Source organism: Eriocheir sinensis, chromosome 18 (assembly GCF_024679095.1).
Source record: "Eriocheir sinensis breed Jianghai 21 chromosome 18, ASM2467909v1, whole genome shotgun sequence".
Taxonomy (NCBI): domain Eukaryota; kingdom Metazoa; phylum Arthropoda; class Malacostraca; order Decapoda; family Varunidae; genus Eriocheir; species Eriocheir sinensis.
The window spans coordinates 134,163-148,022 of NC_066526.1; the positions used below are offsets into that span (position 1 = coordinate 134,163).

At 46.4% G+C, this 13,860-nt stretch overlaps 1 pseudogene; it reads right to left on the reverse strand.

Annotated features, from left to right (window-relative positions):
• Positions 1-13,860, reverse strand: part of LOC127000187 (MAM and LDL-receptor class A domain-containing protein 2-like) — a 156,334-nt pseudogene that overhangs the window by 86,610 nt on the left and 55,864 nt on the right.

Below are 13,860 nucleotides of genomic sequence, written 5' to 3' on the forward strand. Positions count from 1 at the left end.
TGGCGAGGCCGCGGGAGGGGGGGAGGCATGCAGTTAGGAAGTTCAGAAGAGCATTCAGCATGAAAATATCGATAGAAGATAGAGAGGCAACATGGCGGCGAAATTTAAGAGGTAGAAGACTACTAGTAAGAGGAGGAGCTGATGAGATGAAGAGCCTTAGACTCCACTCTGTCCAAGAGAGCTGTGTGAGTGGAGCCCACCCACACGTGGGATGCATACTCCATACGAGGGCGGACAATGCCCCTGTAAATGGATAGCAGCTGTGCGGGGGAGAAGAACTGGCGGAGACGGTACAGAACGCCCAGCCTTGAGGAAGCTGATTTAGTAAGAGAAGAGATATGAAGTTTCCAGTTGAGATTTTGAGTTAAGGACAGACTGAGGATGTTTAGTGTTGAGGAAGGTGATAGCTGAGTGTTGTCAAAGAATAGGGGATAGTTGTCTGTAAGATTGTGTTGAGTGAATAGGTGGAGAAACTGTTTTTGAGGTGCTGAAGGACACCAGGTTCTTCTTGCCCAAATCGGAAATAATAGTAAGGTCTGAGGCTAAGTGTTCTGCTGCCTCCAGCCTGTGCAATATATAATAATTTACACAAAAATATTAAAGTCTACAACAGAATTTGTTAGTGTGTTAGTTTACCTGAAAATTCCCATACTCGTATATGAAGGCTTGGTAGGTGGCCCACAAACCTTCCTGGTCTTCAGTGTGAGTGAGGAGCGGCATCTTGGTCATGTTCAGGGAAACACCCGAGCCGTCCTGGGTTGACCGTATGTATGCTCGCAGAACGGCAGAGTGTGAGAGGTCGGAGAAGTAATAATAGAAATGCATGCACCTGGAAAAAAGAGAACAAACAGCCATGAAGATAAAATATCAAACGTATGTGCGTGTGCTTTAAATGTTTCTTCCTTCCTGTAACCTCAAAGATCCATCGCCACAGAAGCTAAACCTGGGATGGCAGGCAGTGATGAGCTGTTCTGTAGACAGTAAAGGCAAAAAATACTCACGAGTATGCCTTGCCAGGGTTGAGGTACAGTGGGGAGACAATCTGCCCCAGCTGGCCCTCGCTGTGATCATGATCACTTAGGTCCACTCGGGCAAAGTGACCTGGTGACAATTTAAATAATTTTACAATGTGAAATATTAATACTTGTATTGATATGAGAAAATGCTCCATAAAACATCATTTACCTATTGTCCTGCTAGATATTAGTGCAACACTACTGTCCCCCGGTCCACAGCCTTGGCTCACCTTTGTTGGTGCCCAGCGAGTGGTCCGGCTGCTCACCCACACTCATGACATCCCAGTCTAGGTGGCTTCCATCAATCAAGACAAAGTTAGAACCGTTTTCCTCAAAGTCATGGAGGGAGTCTGGGTCCTGTGGATAGTATTCACAGAGGCCTTCGTGAAGCCTCACGTCGTCCACGGCCACAATCCCCTGGCTGGACTCCTCCCAGGAAGCAATGATTGTTGCCTGCCAAGAAAGTGTTTGCTGAAACACACTCCTTACAATGACTTGACTCAGTCAGTGCAGGACACACACTCAACCAATACACAATACTAAAGGAGGTGTTAGAGTTTTCTTTTTAATTGCTACCTAGAATGAGCATAAGAATCACCTTTACCGGATCATAAAATGCACGACACTAAGAAAAATAGGATAAAGATAACAATATATCACAGCACACACATGAGGATCTGCTTCTTAAAATAACCATCTCAAAGCTCCAGGCTGCTGAGATTCTTTTCAACACTTACATTACAAGATTCTTCTTTTATAATAAGGTCTAGTTTAGCTGGGTGCCAGAGATCTCCCTGGGAGCCGTTTCTCAGAAAGACTGGCTCATTCACGGTTCCACCGCTCTGTGTGGTGGCCGTGAGGGAGGGCGTGAGCTCTCCGTACATGTAGTACCAGAACTGGAGGCAGGAGACTTCCCTGTCTGCGTGGTACAGGGTGGCTGTGGCGGGGACGTCCTTCCACTGGGCTTCCACATAAACATAGTGACCCGATTCTGACAGGAAAAGGAACATTCAGAGCAAAAGAAATAATGATGCCTATTGAGGATGGGAAAGCAAAATTCTATCCTTCATCATATTACAATAATAATGCAAGTGTGGAGGCAGCCATTTCTGGAGCCTCATCAAAGTTGATAAACTCTGCTCCAAGGCCTCAGCACCTGTCGCATAGGTGTGGTCAGTGGCCGGTCCCGGGGTGAAGGTGTCTGGGGGCGCGCTGCTCCAGATCCACGGCCTGGTGTTGTTCCCCTCCGCCACGCCCCAGGAACAGAGGGGCTCCAGCATGTTCTCAAAGTCACAGTCATTTTCACCAAGTGGCTCTGAAGATTGGCAAGATGTCTTGTTACACAATGTTCTGAGCTTCTAAACTCACATCAAAATGTTTTAAAATGCCTTGAAGATATTTGGTGGGAGCTTGAACCCATTCAAAGTAAATATTATACTGCCATTCATAATGCCATACATGAAGTTTGTGACATTCTAAAAGAGAAGAAAGTCTCTAGATACAACGAACAGCCATAAAAAGAGTGTGGTGGCAGTAACCTCGTGTGGTGGTGGAGTGGGGCGTGGTGGTGGTGGTGGTGGCAGTGTCGTTGGTGGGCTCTGCTTCCCTTGGCCACACACCACACTTGCCCACAAACTCTAGGATATCATCAATGTCTGTGGAGGGGAAGGAACAGCTGTTATCCTACTGATTCACAAGTTTGAACTTACATGATGAAAGAAAAGGTCAAATTGAAATGCCAGAAATTTCTCTTTTCTATACTTCCACACGTCCTCTGTGTGTAACGAAACACACGAGAAATTAATCCAGACAAGGAAAGGTTTGCCGGCGCCAGGGATCGAACCCGCGACCAGCGTAACGGGAGAGCCAGTACTCCTTTACCAGTCGGCCAAAGAGGTGCCCCACTGGCTAAGTGGGTTATGGGAGGCTCACCCATCAGGCTAGTCGTGTCACTACAAAATGATGCCGTCATCATTCTCAAACTGTCACCGTCACATCCTTTCCTGGATGGCAGGGTGCATGGCTTCACCTCAAGGGACACCAAAACAACTGTATGCACTTGGAGGAGAAAAAACTACCAGGTGAGAGAACTTGCACAGGTTTCCTTAAGCATCAAGCAGCACCATCCACACTACCACTGGCTGACGCTGCAGCAGCAAAACCAGCACCAAATGTTGCGCCCGGCCAGGTGAAGGGCCAAGGCACAAAGGGTTAGCTCTGGCCCATTCATTCTCCTTAGCAAGAATCTTCTAATCTACTCTTCTGGAGTTTTGGTGAATATCTTAAAAATTGCTATGTATTCAGATAAAAAATCCCTGCTATGGGTTTCAGAGGCCATGTGTTTTGGGAATGTCTTTCCAACAAAGCGTTGGCTAAGGATGATATCTGGCAAAACATGTTTCAGATTTTGTCCTATTTTTGCCACTGAATCATCAAGATGTGAATAGTGAAGGCAATTATAAGAGGCACGTAATGATAAACCCGGCAGATGAAGTGCTTCCTGCCGCCAGGCTGGCAACCACTGCCATGCAGACAGCCTGTGCCAGTGGCCAGCGGGATGCCAGCCACACCGTTCACTCCACTGAGGCAGCACTGAGCCCAGTGCCTGGACACATCTGTTGGTTAGTTATTTTCTTACTTCCATTACCATAATAGTTAAGATAACCATGATTTGGCTCTCCAGTCAGTGAGTCAGCCTGCCGGCCTTCTTCTTGATGGGGGATCCAACACTTGCCCTGCTTGTTTAGGGCCAGGGAGCTTTGGTACTTGTGCCGGATGCAGCACAATGTGTTGGCCTGCCAGCACAGCCACACAGCGCTACCTCCACAGCCTCCTTTATTCACAACTTGTCTCTGAACAGAGCAGAGCTGGTAACAGAGGGGCAGGTGGTGCCTCCTGACACCCCGCCTTCAAGTGAATATACCTAACAAGATGAGGTGCAGGCTAACAGCCATGCCATGAAGCCGCTAGAACTCTGTGTGAATGCTGCAGCATGCACCAAGATTGATGTCTGGTGATCATTTGCTTGTAGCTCTGACTCATGAGGGAGGAAATGATGGGAAGAGAAAAAAGACATTGTGGGCCTCTCAGTCTCAAAATCACAAAAATGCCAAACTGTTATGTTTTTATTTCTTTGTAATAAGTAATTGTGTGTTTCTATATAATGGGTTATGCATCACTTGAATGAGGATTAAAATTGTGATCTTTTTCTATCACACAGTATAGATTTTTCCAAAGAGCAAACATCAATGATGTATTCTAACTACCACACACAAAAAGATATTGTCCACTTAAGTAGAAGTGAATTCCATATTCTGAAGCACAGCTTCAGTGAGGGATTACAAAACCCACACGTGTGTTTGTGTTCATTAGTGTTGATCAAAAGATAACTCAAAAGAAATAAATCTTCTTTCAAAAATGAGTTTCCATTTTCATATTCATATTTCTTTTGTTCAAATTACCTGAGGCTTAGTGTTGCACATGTCAGTACAGGTATGCACAACATTTTCTGAGATCATGAAAACCTTTCAATCCTCTCTTAAGTGTCTGATTGTTACTTACGAATCCTCTCCAGCTGGTTGACTCCCACCACTCCCTCCAGCAGGATGGTGAAGTAGGTGTCCGTGATGCCGTGCAGCGGGACCCTGGCCGCACTCCAGCCCTCCTGCTGCCGGCCACTCAGGCTCCACACCAGCACCCGCTCTGCACCGACGGGCTGGAGGGAAGGGGCAGAAGGTGCTTGTAGGACATGGACTCAAGGAAAAATATTTATCATGGCTTATATAAAAATGGTTTTCCATGAAATCTGTCATTAATGAAACTTGATGCCAGTTGTGACCTTTGTCTTGAACAACACTTATCCTAAGTTGAATTTCTTGGTATTGGAAAACACACTACAACACCACACTGATAACTGTATCACAAAGCAAGCGAATCTCACCCTTACAAACAGCATAGGGTTTTCACAATCTGACTGAGGAACACATTACCTCAATGTAGACATTAATGGTGCCCTCCTCTACGTCCTTGATTTGGAACCAAAACTGCAGACAGCCAGACAGCGCCATGGCCGGCTCCATGAGGACGCTGCGCAGCACGGCCGTGTCCCCCGCCTCGTACCTGGTGGGCTCCAGCACCAGCATGCCGCCTCCTGCAGGGCATTACACAAAATACCATAATGACAAAATTTTGCAAGTTTTGACACTGCTGCAGTAATGTGAACTTAAGCTGGATAAACACAAAGTTCTACTGCATGTCTCTCCTAAACTCTTAACATAAATCTGCAACAAATAAGTGCTGCTACAGAACAAAACCACTTGGTGTCAAAATACCAGATACTTCCATGCCATACAAATCATGTTGTTTTTTCCACATTTCTAACAAAGAGGAGGAAGATATGAAGAAAGAAAAGTAATAGTAGTGGAGGATGAAGAGATACACGAAAGGTCAAACTTGTATCTCCCGGCGAGGTGGCGTGTCCTTACCTTCCTCCTCGTAGGTGTGATCCACTCCCTGAGCAACCTCCCAGTAGGCCTTCTCCACAAACTGGGTCCACCCACAGAAGTGAAAGCCATCAAAGTTACACTCGGCTGGAAGCAGATCAAATGGTGCCTTACATCATGGGAAGAGGAGGAGAAGCTGATTCTGTTAGAGACAATTCTAGAAAAATAATAGGAATGTCACAGATTCAGATTCCCAAGCATAAGGAAGCAGCGACTGACCTGAGCCACCACAGGTTCCAGCGTGGATGCTGAAGTCATCAAAGGCCACAAAGGAGGTGTTGTCCTGCACCCCAAAGACTGCCTCCACCTGCACCTTGAAGAGCGTCACTGAGAGACTCGCGTGGCCCTCCTTCCACTCCGCCACCTGCCCCACAGGCGACGACCACAGGATCACAGGAGCCTGGGGTTGTCAGGGGAAAATGATTGACCTGCTTAAGTAAATCTTCAGGCCACCTAAACCCTCTGGTCCACACTAAGTGGTCAAAGTGAAACAACATCTGAGAAGTGGAGGATGTGGAAGTGGAGTTCATATTCCTACGTATCATTTGTGTGGCTCTTAACAGCAGAAGGCGGGAACTCATTCCTCAGTCAACAAATAGACTTTGGGCTTGTGTTGGCTGCATGAAGGTCTTCCTGGCAGCCCTTGGGGAGCAGGTGACACGTGCCAGCTGGGCATTTGATCATCGGATATCTGGCAGCCGCCGCTGCTGCTGCTGGCTGACACAACAAAATAACAATGAATTCTCTAGTGGGGAATATTCAAGCCCTTCATTTACATGGGAGGGTTCAGGGAGAAGACCCTTTAGTTCCCGTCCAATCATGACTGGGGAAGCAGAGGAGCCAGTAAGTAACCCTGAAGAATCCCCATGAACCTGGGAGGGATTTCAGCCCCTTCCACCAGAATGGCAGGCAAGTGCTCTGTCCACTGAGGTCCTGTCAACCACTGTTTGGCAAAAAACTAGCCTTTCGTTGAATATGTATAATCTTTTGCCATGGAACCCTTCAAACCTCATCCCGGAACTCTGGGGTTCCCGGAACACACTTTGAGAACCACGAGTTACACCATAATATTTTACTTGTTTTTACAAGATCCGGCAAAGTTTATGAACAAGTTTTCGTTGCTCTTGATTGTGTTCCTGTTAATGAGAGTTCTTGAAATAGTTATTTTTTGCTGCTTGTATTTTTTATCCTAGACTCAGCCCATGCCCATGTCTTGCCTAGAGTTGTTAGCAATGGTACAACTTAACCATCAAACACTTCCTTTTCACCTTCTTTACTACACAGCCTTTCTGTACTGACTGTTGGGGTCCTGATGCTCCACTTTCCGTTGGCTGCTGAATGTCTTGGGTACTATTTTTTCCCTTTTGTTGGTGTACTTACCAGATCTATGAAGCCGTCAACATTCATCTCAACGTAGAAGACTCTGAGCTCAGCATCAATCCCTTGGTGAGCATAGTAGAAGAACCTGCCACATCAGCAACATATTAGACTCTTTTATAACTCTTAGTGTCACTAATGAAGACTTAAATTGTTCAGTAAAATACGTGTACAAAACAGTCACTCAGCACAAGACAGCACCCACCTGATGCAGGACGTGTCGTAGGACATCAGGAATGGTGAGTACGTGACGGCTCTGTTGTGGGTGCTACTGTTGAAGGTGTTGGTGGCACGAAGCATGTGCCCGGCCACTGTGTCCGTGGTGTGGTCAGCCACGGAGGACTGCCCATCACACCACTGCCAGGAGGGGCCGTTGTAGTGGGCAGGCTCCATCTGCCAGCCGCAGGTCTTCTTATTTTCAAAGTCACAGTCGCCCTCTGCAATGATGTTGATGTTGGACGTATCTTCACCAGTGGCTGGCACAGGCAGCTCAGAGATCACCTTCACTAACCGCTAATACACTAACTAAAGTCTTTTTGCTAACACTACACCACCAAACCTCTAAAAAAATTAACAGAAACAGTGCTAATTGCTACTTCACTAACTTTTATTATATGAATTTAACTTCAGTTTTTTTTCTTTTCTAATCTAACAGCATTAAGAACAGACCTAGTGAGGTAAAGCCTTGCAGCCTGGACAGCAGCTCCCCGGAGGGACTACATGCCAGGATGAGGCGCAGGCAAGCAAATTGGTGATATATAATTGAACATCAGTTTAAAATACTTTGAAAAATACACTTTATTTACTATTGAAAAAATATTAAGTAAATGCTAAAAGGTGCAATATAGCATAGGTACATGCAAGATCTGATGATGACCAAGGTGTAAATAATTTCACAAATAATTAAAATGATTGAAAAATAAAACTAAACCTAAGTTTACAAGTACACTCTTTGAACACACAATGACTTTATTTGTTGTTGAAAAAGTCTGGTGTTCCTGGCAGCTGAGTGAGGCAGAATCTCAGTCTGGAAAAACATGCAGTCCATTTTTTTTATTAAATGGCTGTGAATTTCTTCCTTACTCAACCCTGGAAAAGTTGGAAAGTTTGGTTTACTCGGCACAACATCTGTGGTCATATGCCGGAGAGAGACAGGAGGGGAAGGGATTATAGGAGAAGGGAACAGATCCCAGGAGACGGGACACAACCCCTGATTAATACCTGGTACCCATTCACTGCTGGGTGGACAGGGGCGTAGGGTATCGGAAAAGCCGCCGAAAATATTCCACTCCGCCTGGGAATCGAACACGGACTCTCTCAGTTGTGAGCCGAGTGTGCTAACCACTGCACCACAAAGCCCCCTACTCAACCCTGGCTAAACAGTTTGAGCTACCATGTTCCAGTCATTGAGACGTGGGAGCCTGAGAGCCACAAGACCTTGAGAGAGTTGCCTTCCCTCACCTGGTATCTTGCAGGGCTCCAGGGTGAGCACCACGCTGTCCAGGCCAATGCGCCCGTTGGGAGTGTTTCCCCTCACGCCCCCCACCAAGATGAAGAACACGACGTCCGAGGCCACGGTAACTTGTCCCTCCTGCCACGTGTCACTGACTGGTCCCAGGCGGGTCCACACCTCCGTCAGGGTGCCCCCACCCTGAGCACACATGAGAGTATCATCACTAGCATCACCAACACTAACAATTCCTTGATCATCTTGGTCAAACTAATATTACACATACACTTTGAAGATGTACCCTTTCTAGCCTTAGTGACAATTTGTAGGCTTAATGGATCCATTGTATTTAAAGTGGATATGGTTTCAGTACTCTACATATGTACTGTATGGAAAAGAATACTAACCTCCAGAATGATGGTGAGTTCATGAGGCCCAGAAAGCAGGTAGGAGAAGGACAAACAGGCAGCCTTGACCGCAGACACCTCCAGGGACCTGAGAACCCCACGCGAGCCCTGCACAACCTCCCCACTCACGTCAAGGAGGGCAAAGCCACCTGGAGGGAAAGAAAAAAGTGTGCAGTCTGGATAATTTCCTTTCATTTACACTTACTGTTTCCTGCCCATATATAGCAAACATAGGCATGCCACAACACGAAAGGTAATGAGGAAGCAATGTACACGTCATTGGCATCACCAGACATAGAAAAAACACACTATGAATGATGGTAAGGAAGCATTATACTTGTCCTTCTACAGTGTACCTCATCTCTTAATGCCTTCACTGCAAATATCCTACAGTCAGACCTCACCAAGCTACAGGAGTGGAACAAAAAGTGGCTGCTACAATTCAATGAAGAAAATGTAAAGCCCTGTACCTTGGGAGGGGATATCCAGCACAACAATACCACATGGGAAACACCCCACTATCCACCACAGAGGCAGAGAAAGATCTGGGAGTATATGTTACCAGGCTACCAGTGAAGGCCAAATCCGTGCCAATCACAGCGGACGGGTTAATAGTGAGCCAATCATTTTGCTTCCACAGAGCAAGGCCAGAACCAAGACTCAGTGGCCTTGGTGCATCATTCCTAACCTTCCTTCAACCCCTCAGTACAGCAGCACAGAATGGTGGCACAGCAGCAGCTTCCCCCTTCTAACACTATCCACTTCACTGGAACATTGCTTTCTCTTACGAGTAATAGCTTCCAAATTCAGGTGTATAATGCACTGTGTGAATCATCATTAACAAGACTAAATGGACTCACCCTCAGAGGTTTCATCTGCTTCGTGTTGTGTCCACTGCATTTGATTCCCTGTGCCCTGCAAAAAATGATTATCAATATCCACAGCTCAAAGTTTTCATGGAGCCACATCTCATCCTCACCACACAGGGAAGGGGCAGAGACAGGTGTTGAGGGAAGCATTCAAGGCTCAAAGAGAAAAGTTCATTCAGTGTTACGGGCCACACTGCATGGTCGTCACACACCCTGCAAGCACTGTGGCTCTGGCCCTCACACTGGTTGTCATCAAAACACTGTCCCTAATACCATACAATGGCTCCATTCATGGCCACACTGCATGGTCATCACACACCCTGCAAGCACTGTGGCTCTGGCCCTCACACTGGTTATGATCATAATACTGTCCCTAATACCATGCAAAGACTCACCTCACTGAAGGTATAAAGTCACAGAAGGGTTTTCAGTTCGTATTGGTGTAAGATAATCTTCAATGCATTTCTCCAACAAAGTATATTTAGCAAAGCCTCAGTTCACTATTGGCTATGCTAGAACAAGCATAAGTGGTTCTTGGATGTCACTTGTTCATTCTAGCCTGCATTAAAATACATGTATTTATGGGTATTCCCTTCCAGGTCCACAACCAAGCCCAAAGTTACCACCTAACAATGCAAAAGTTGATTTTATTAACATGACCATAACTCTTACTCCACTTGGAAGATCACCAACTGCCTCACCTAGAGAGTGAGCTCAGAAGGCAAGAGGTAGACACAGTGGGACTCTCTGAGACAAGGAATACCTAAATGTAAAGATCCTCCAGTACTTTGTGATCCGTGAGGCTGAGTGAGTGGGCGTATTCTTACCTCACCAACTGAGCTTGACCAAGAGCAGAGATCCACTTCAAAGAAGCAGTCGTAGGGGCCCAGGGCAGGGGTAGTGGGCGGTAGCTCTGTGTACGTGCGTGAGGCCGGGCTGACGTAGGTGGCGTTCCTTGCCGCCTCCTTGGGGTGGACGGCACATCCTCCCGAGGCCACAACGACGTCATCCACGGCAACATCTCCCATGAACCCAGACCCGAGGTAAGCCTCAAGTTTTAGCTGCAACATAATGGATCCACATGAGGCATTCCTCCACCATCCACAGGAACCTCCAGGAAACTCAACCCATGCAGTCACACTTCTAACAGAACTTTGCTATAGAGTGACATCAATGCTATCAAATATTTCAGTTCATCAAAGATCCCAAAGTTTGCATCCATTGAGAAGAAATTGTACTTTCACGTTCATACACACTGGAATCACTGGGAGAAAGAGGCAAGCATATTGAATCTTTTCTCTATCTATCTATCAACCAATCTGCTGATCTCTTTACCCATAGTTTTTACAACTTTTTCACTCTGGAAATTCCCTTTGAGGGAAGAAGAGGGCACCTAGTTGCCAGAACCTTGTCTTGCTGCAGGCACACAGTACTTACACTTAAGGGAAAGACTCACCCAAAACTTTTTCTGTAAGGAGAATGGAGTAGAGGCGAATTTCCATCCACTGTCCCAGGTGGAGTCATTTACAACAATCTCCCAAAGCTCAGTGTATATGGCATCATTAACCTGGAGCATACGTGCTCTCAGGCGAGTCCCAAAGGCTCCGTATCTGAGAACATTAAATACCATATTCTTAGGAGTCCCGTAGCACCATAACTAAAACTTTTGATACCGTGCTCTTTAAAATAGGGGTGTGTCAATGTGGTATGGAAAACTGAATTCTTTATAAATTTAATATTTTTGTATAATAATGTTTTAAATCTTCCTTTAAAACCCATCTGGTATGTGGTGAAATGGTGCACAACACAGTGGCTTACATGTGGTACCAGAATGTGAGGCAGTTCTCCACATTGAGGGCGGGAAGGATTTGGCTCCGCACGCTGGCTGTCCTGTATGATAAGTGTTCATTGGCCTCCACATACAGAAAGCCTCCCTGAAAAAATAATAATAATAATAAAGTTTCACTCCTGCAATTACTTCAAAATGATTGACATCAAAGTTAAAGAAACACATAACACAACAACACAATTATAAGGAACCACAATTTCTGTTTAACCACCAAGGAAAATGAAACTAAGATCTCAATAGATTAAGAGAACTAGAAGATGAGGGAAAGATTAATAAGACAGCCCACACTGAGCCTTCCACACCCTGGGCCCAAACCCTGACCACCCACAGTAACAAGAACACAGGGGTAAGACAGCCCACACTGAGCCTTCCACACCCCGGGCCCAAACCCTGACCACCCACAGTAACAAGAACACAGGGGTAAGACAGCCCACACTGAGCCTTCCACACCCTGGGCCCAAACCCTGACCACCCACAGTAACAAGGACACAGGGGTAAGACAGCCCACACTGAGCCTTCCACACCCTGGGCCCAAACCCTGACCACCCACAGTAACAAGGACACAGGGGTAAGACAGCCCACACTGAGCCTTCCACACCCTGGGCCCAAATTTGCCCTGACCCACAGTAACAAGGGCATGGAGGTCCGTTGATACTTCAGTGTCTAACTTTAAAATATAAATTACTGGGCTTTCATTGTTTCAGTCACTTTTTCACTTTGAATCAATATTTATCTCTCTAACTAATGCATCTACCTGTCTTTCTTTGGTCCTAAACAACACAGGAGCAGCACACAGGTGTTTAAAGTAATTATGAGTAAGATGCAGCATGAGTAGGGTTAACTTGCATCATTGTCTCTGAGGGTGCAGTCAGCATAGGGCCGGGTGGAGACAGACACCTCCCCAGGCCCGGCCAGCTCCCAGTCTATCTCGCCGTCCAAATTCCAGCCACACATGTCGAGGTCAAAGGAGCAGGATGCCGGGGCGTTGCAGGCTCCCGGTGTTAGTCTTACGTCATCAAGAGCAAAGGTTGAGTAGGAGTTGTCCATATTCTCCCCGATGACTCCTCGGAAGGCCAGGCGGAATGGCTTTTGTGATGGCTCCAGGGGTATCTTTGGAGGGAAAGAATTATGAGTAAAAATTAAAATTCTTATTGATGAATATGAGAAATGTCTTCAAATAAAAAATATATATATGTTGTAAATGGCATCTGGTTCAATAGAAGTTGATGTAATTTTGCCACAAGGCTCAGCCCCCTTGAAATACCTGCAGAAGGGCCCAGTCAATGCCCAGGTCATCATTCTCATGCAGCAGCAGCAAACCCTCCTCAATGGTTCCCTCGCCCACGTTATAGACTTGTAGCAAGGCCGTCTGTCGCAGCTGGGAGTGGAGATGCACCGCAAAGCTGGCACAGTGAGGCTCGGCCAGGCGGTACTCAGTGGTGTAGATCACAGCAGAGGAGCGCTGCAAACACCACTTAACTCATCAACACCACCACTGTCACCACCACCACCACCATCACAGTAACTGCCCATCTTTTGTCAATATTCTTTTTGTGCCTCAGGCGAGTGACTAACAAAGAGTCCACACTTTCTGTGCACTCTAGCCTTGCCGGCCTCACTCCCTCTCTCACTCACACTGCCTGGAAATACTCCAAGACTTTCTTTTAACACTTTACACTGAACACATCCCATTGCACCAACGACACCCACCTCAATACTAATAGTTCCCATTTTTATAATTTCCTGGCCATGGATTAGCAGTAGGTCATTGGCTTAGAAAGTTGGTCTTTCACTTCCTTTCATTACAAGCTCCGTGGCTCTGATACTTTTTATCAACTAACAGCCTTCAGTAACTTGGCCAGCATTCAGTGCCATGTATCTGCATTAATATCAAAGGAGTAGAACAATGCTGCAAAGAACATAAATTTTGCACCGAGCAAGTAACAGAAAATGTAAGAGTACCTCTGGGGCTGTGGTGTCCAGGTAAATGTAGTGAGTGTGTTGCTTTGTCTCTGCGGGCAGGTAGGGATCATCGATGCCAGACCCGTCGTGCCACAGCCAGTCCAGGTCATCTGCTTCCTCCTCCTGCAGGAACCCGCAGAGGCCCAGGTCGAAGGAGCAGGACAGGTCTTCTTCCCGAGGGCACCTGGAGTCCATCACCTGTTGAGGCCACACCCTTCATGTCAGTCATATAATATTTTTTAACCCCTTGACTGAGGACCTCCTACAGTCAGACCTCACCAAGCTACAGGAATAGAACAAAAAGTGGCTGCTACAAATTAATGAAGAAAAATGTAAAGTCTTGCACCTTGGGAGGGGATATCCAGCACACCAATACCACATGGGAAACACTCCACTATCCACCACAGAGGCAGAGAAAGCCCTGGGAC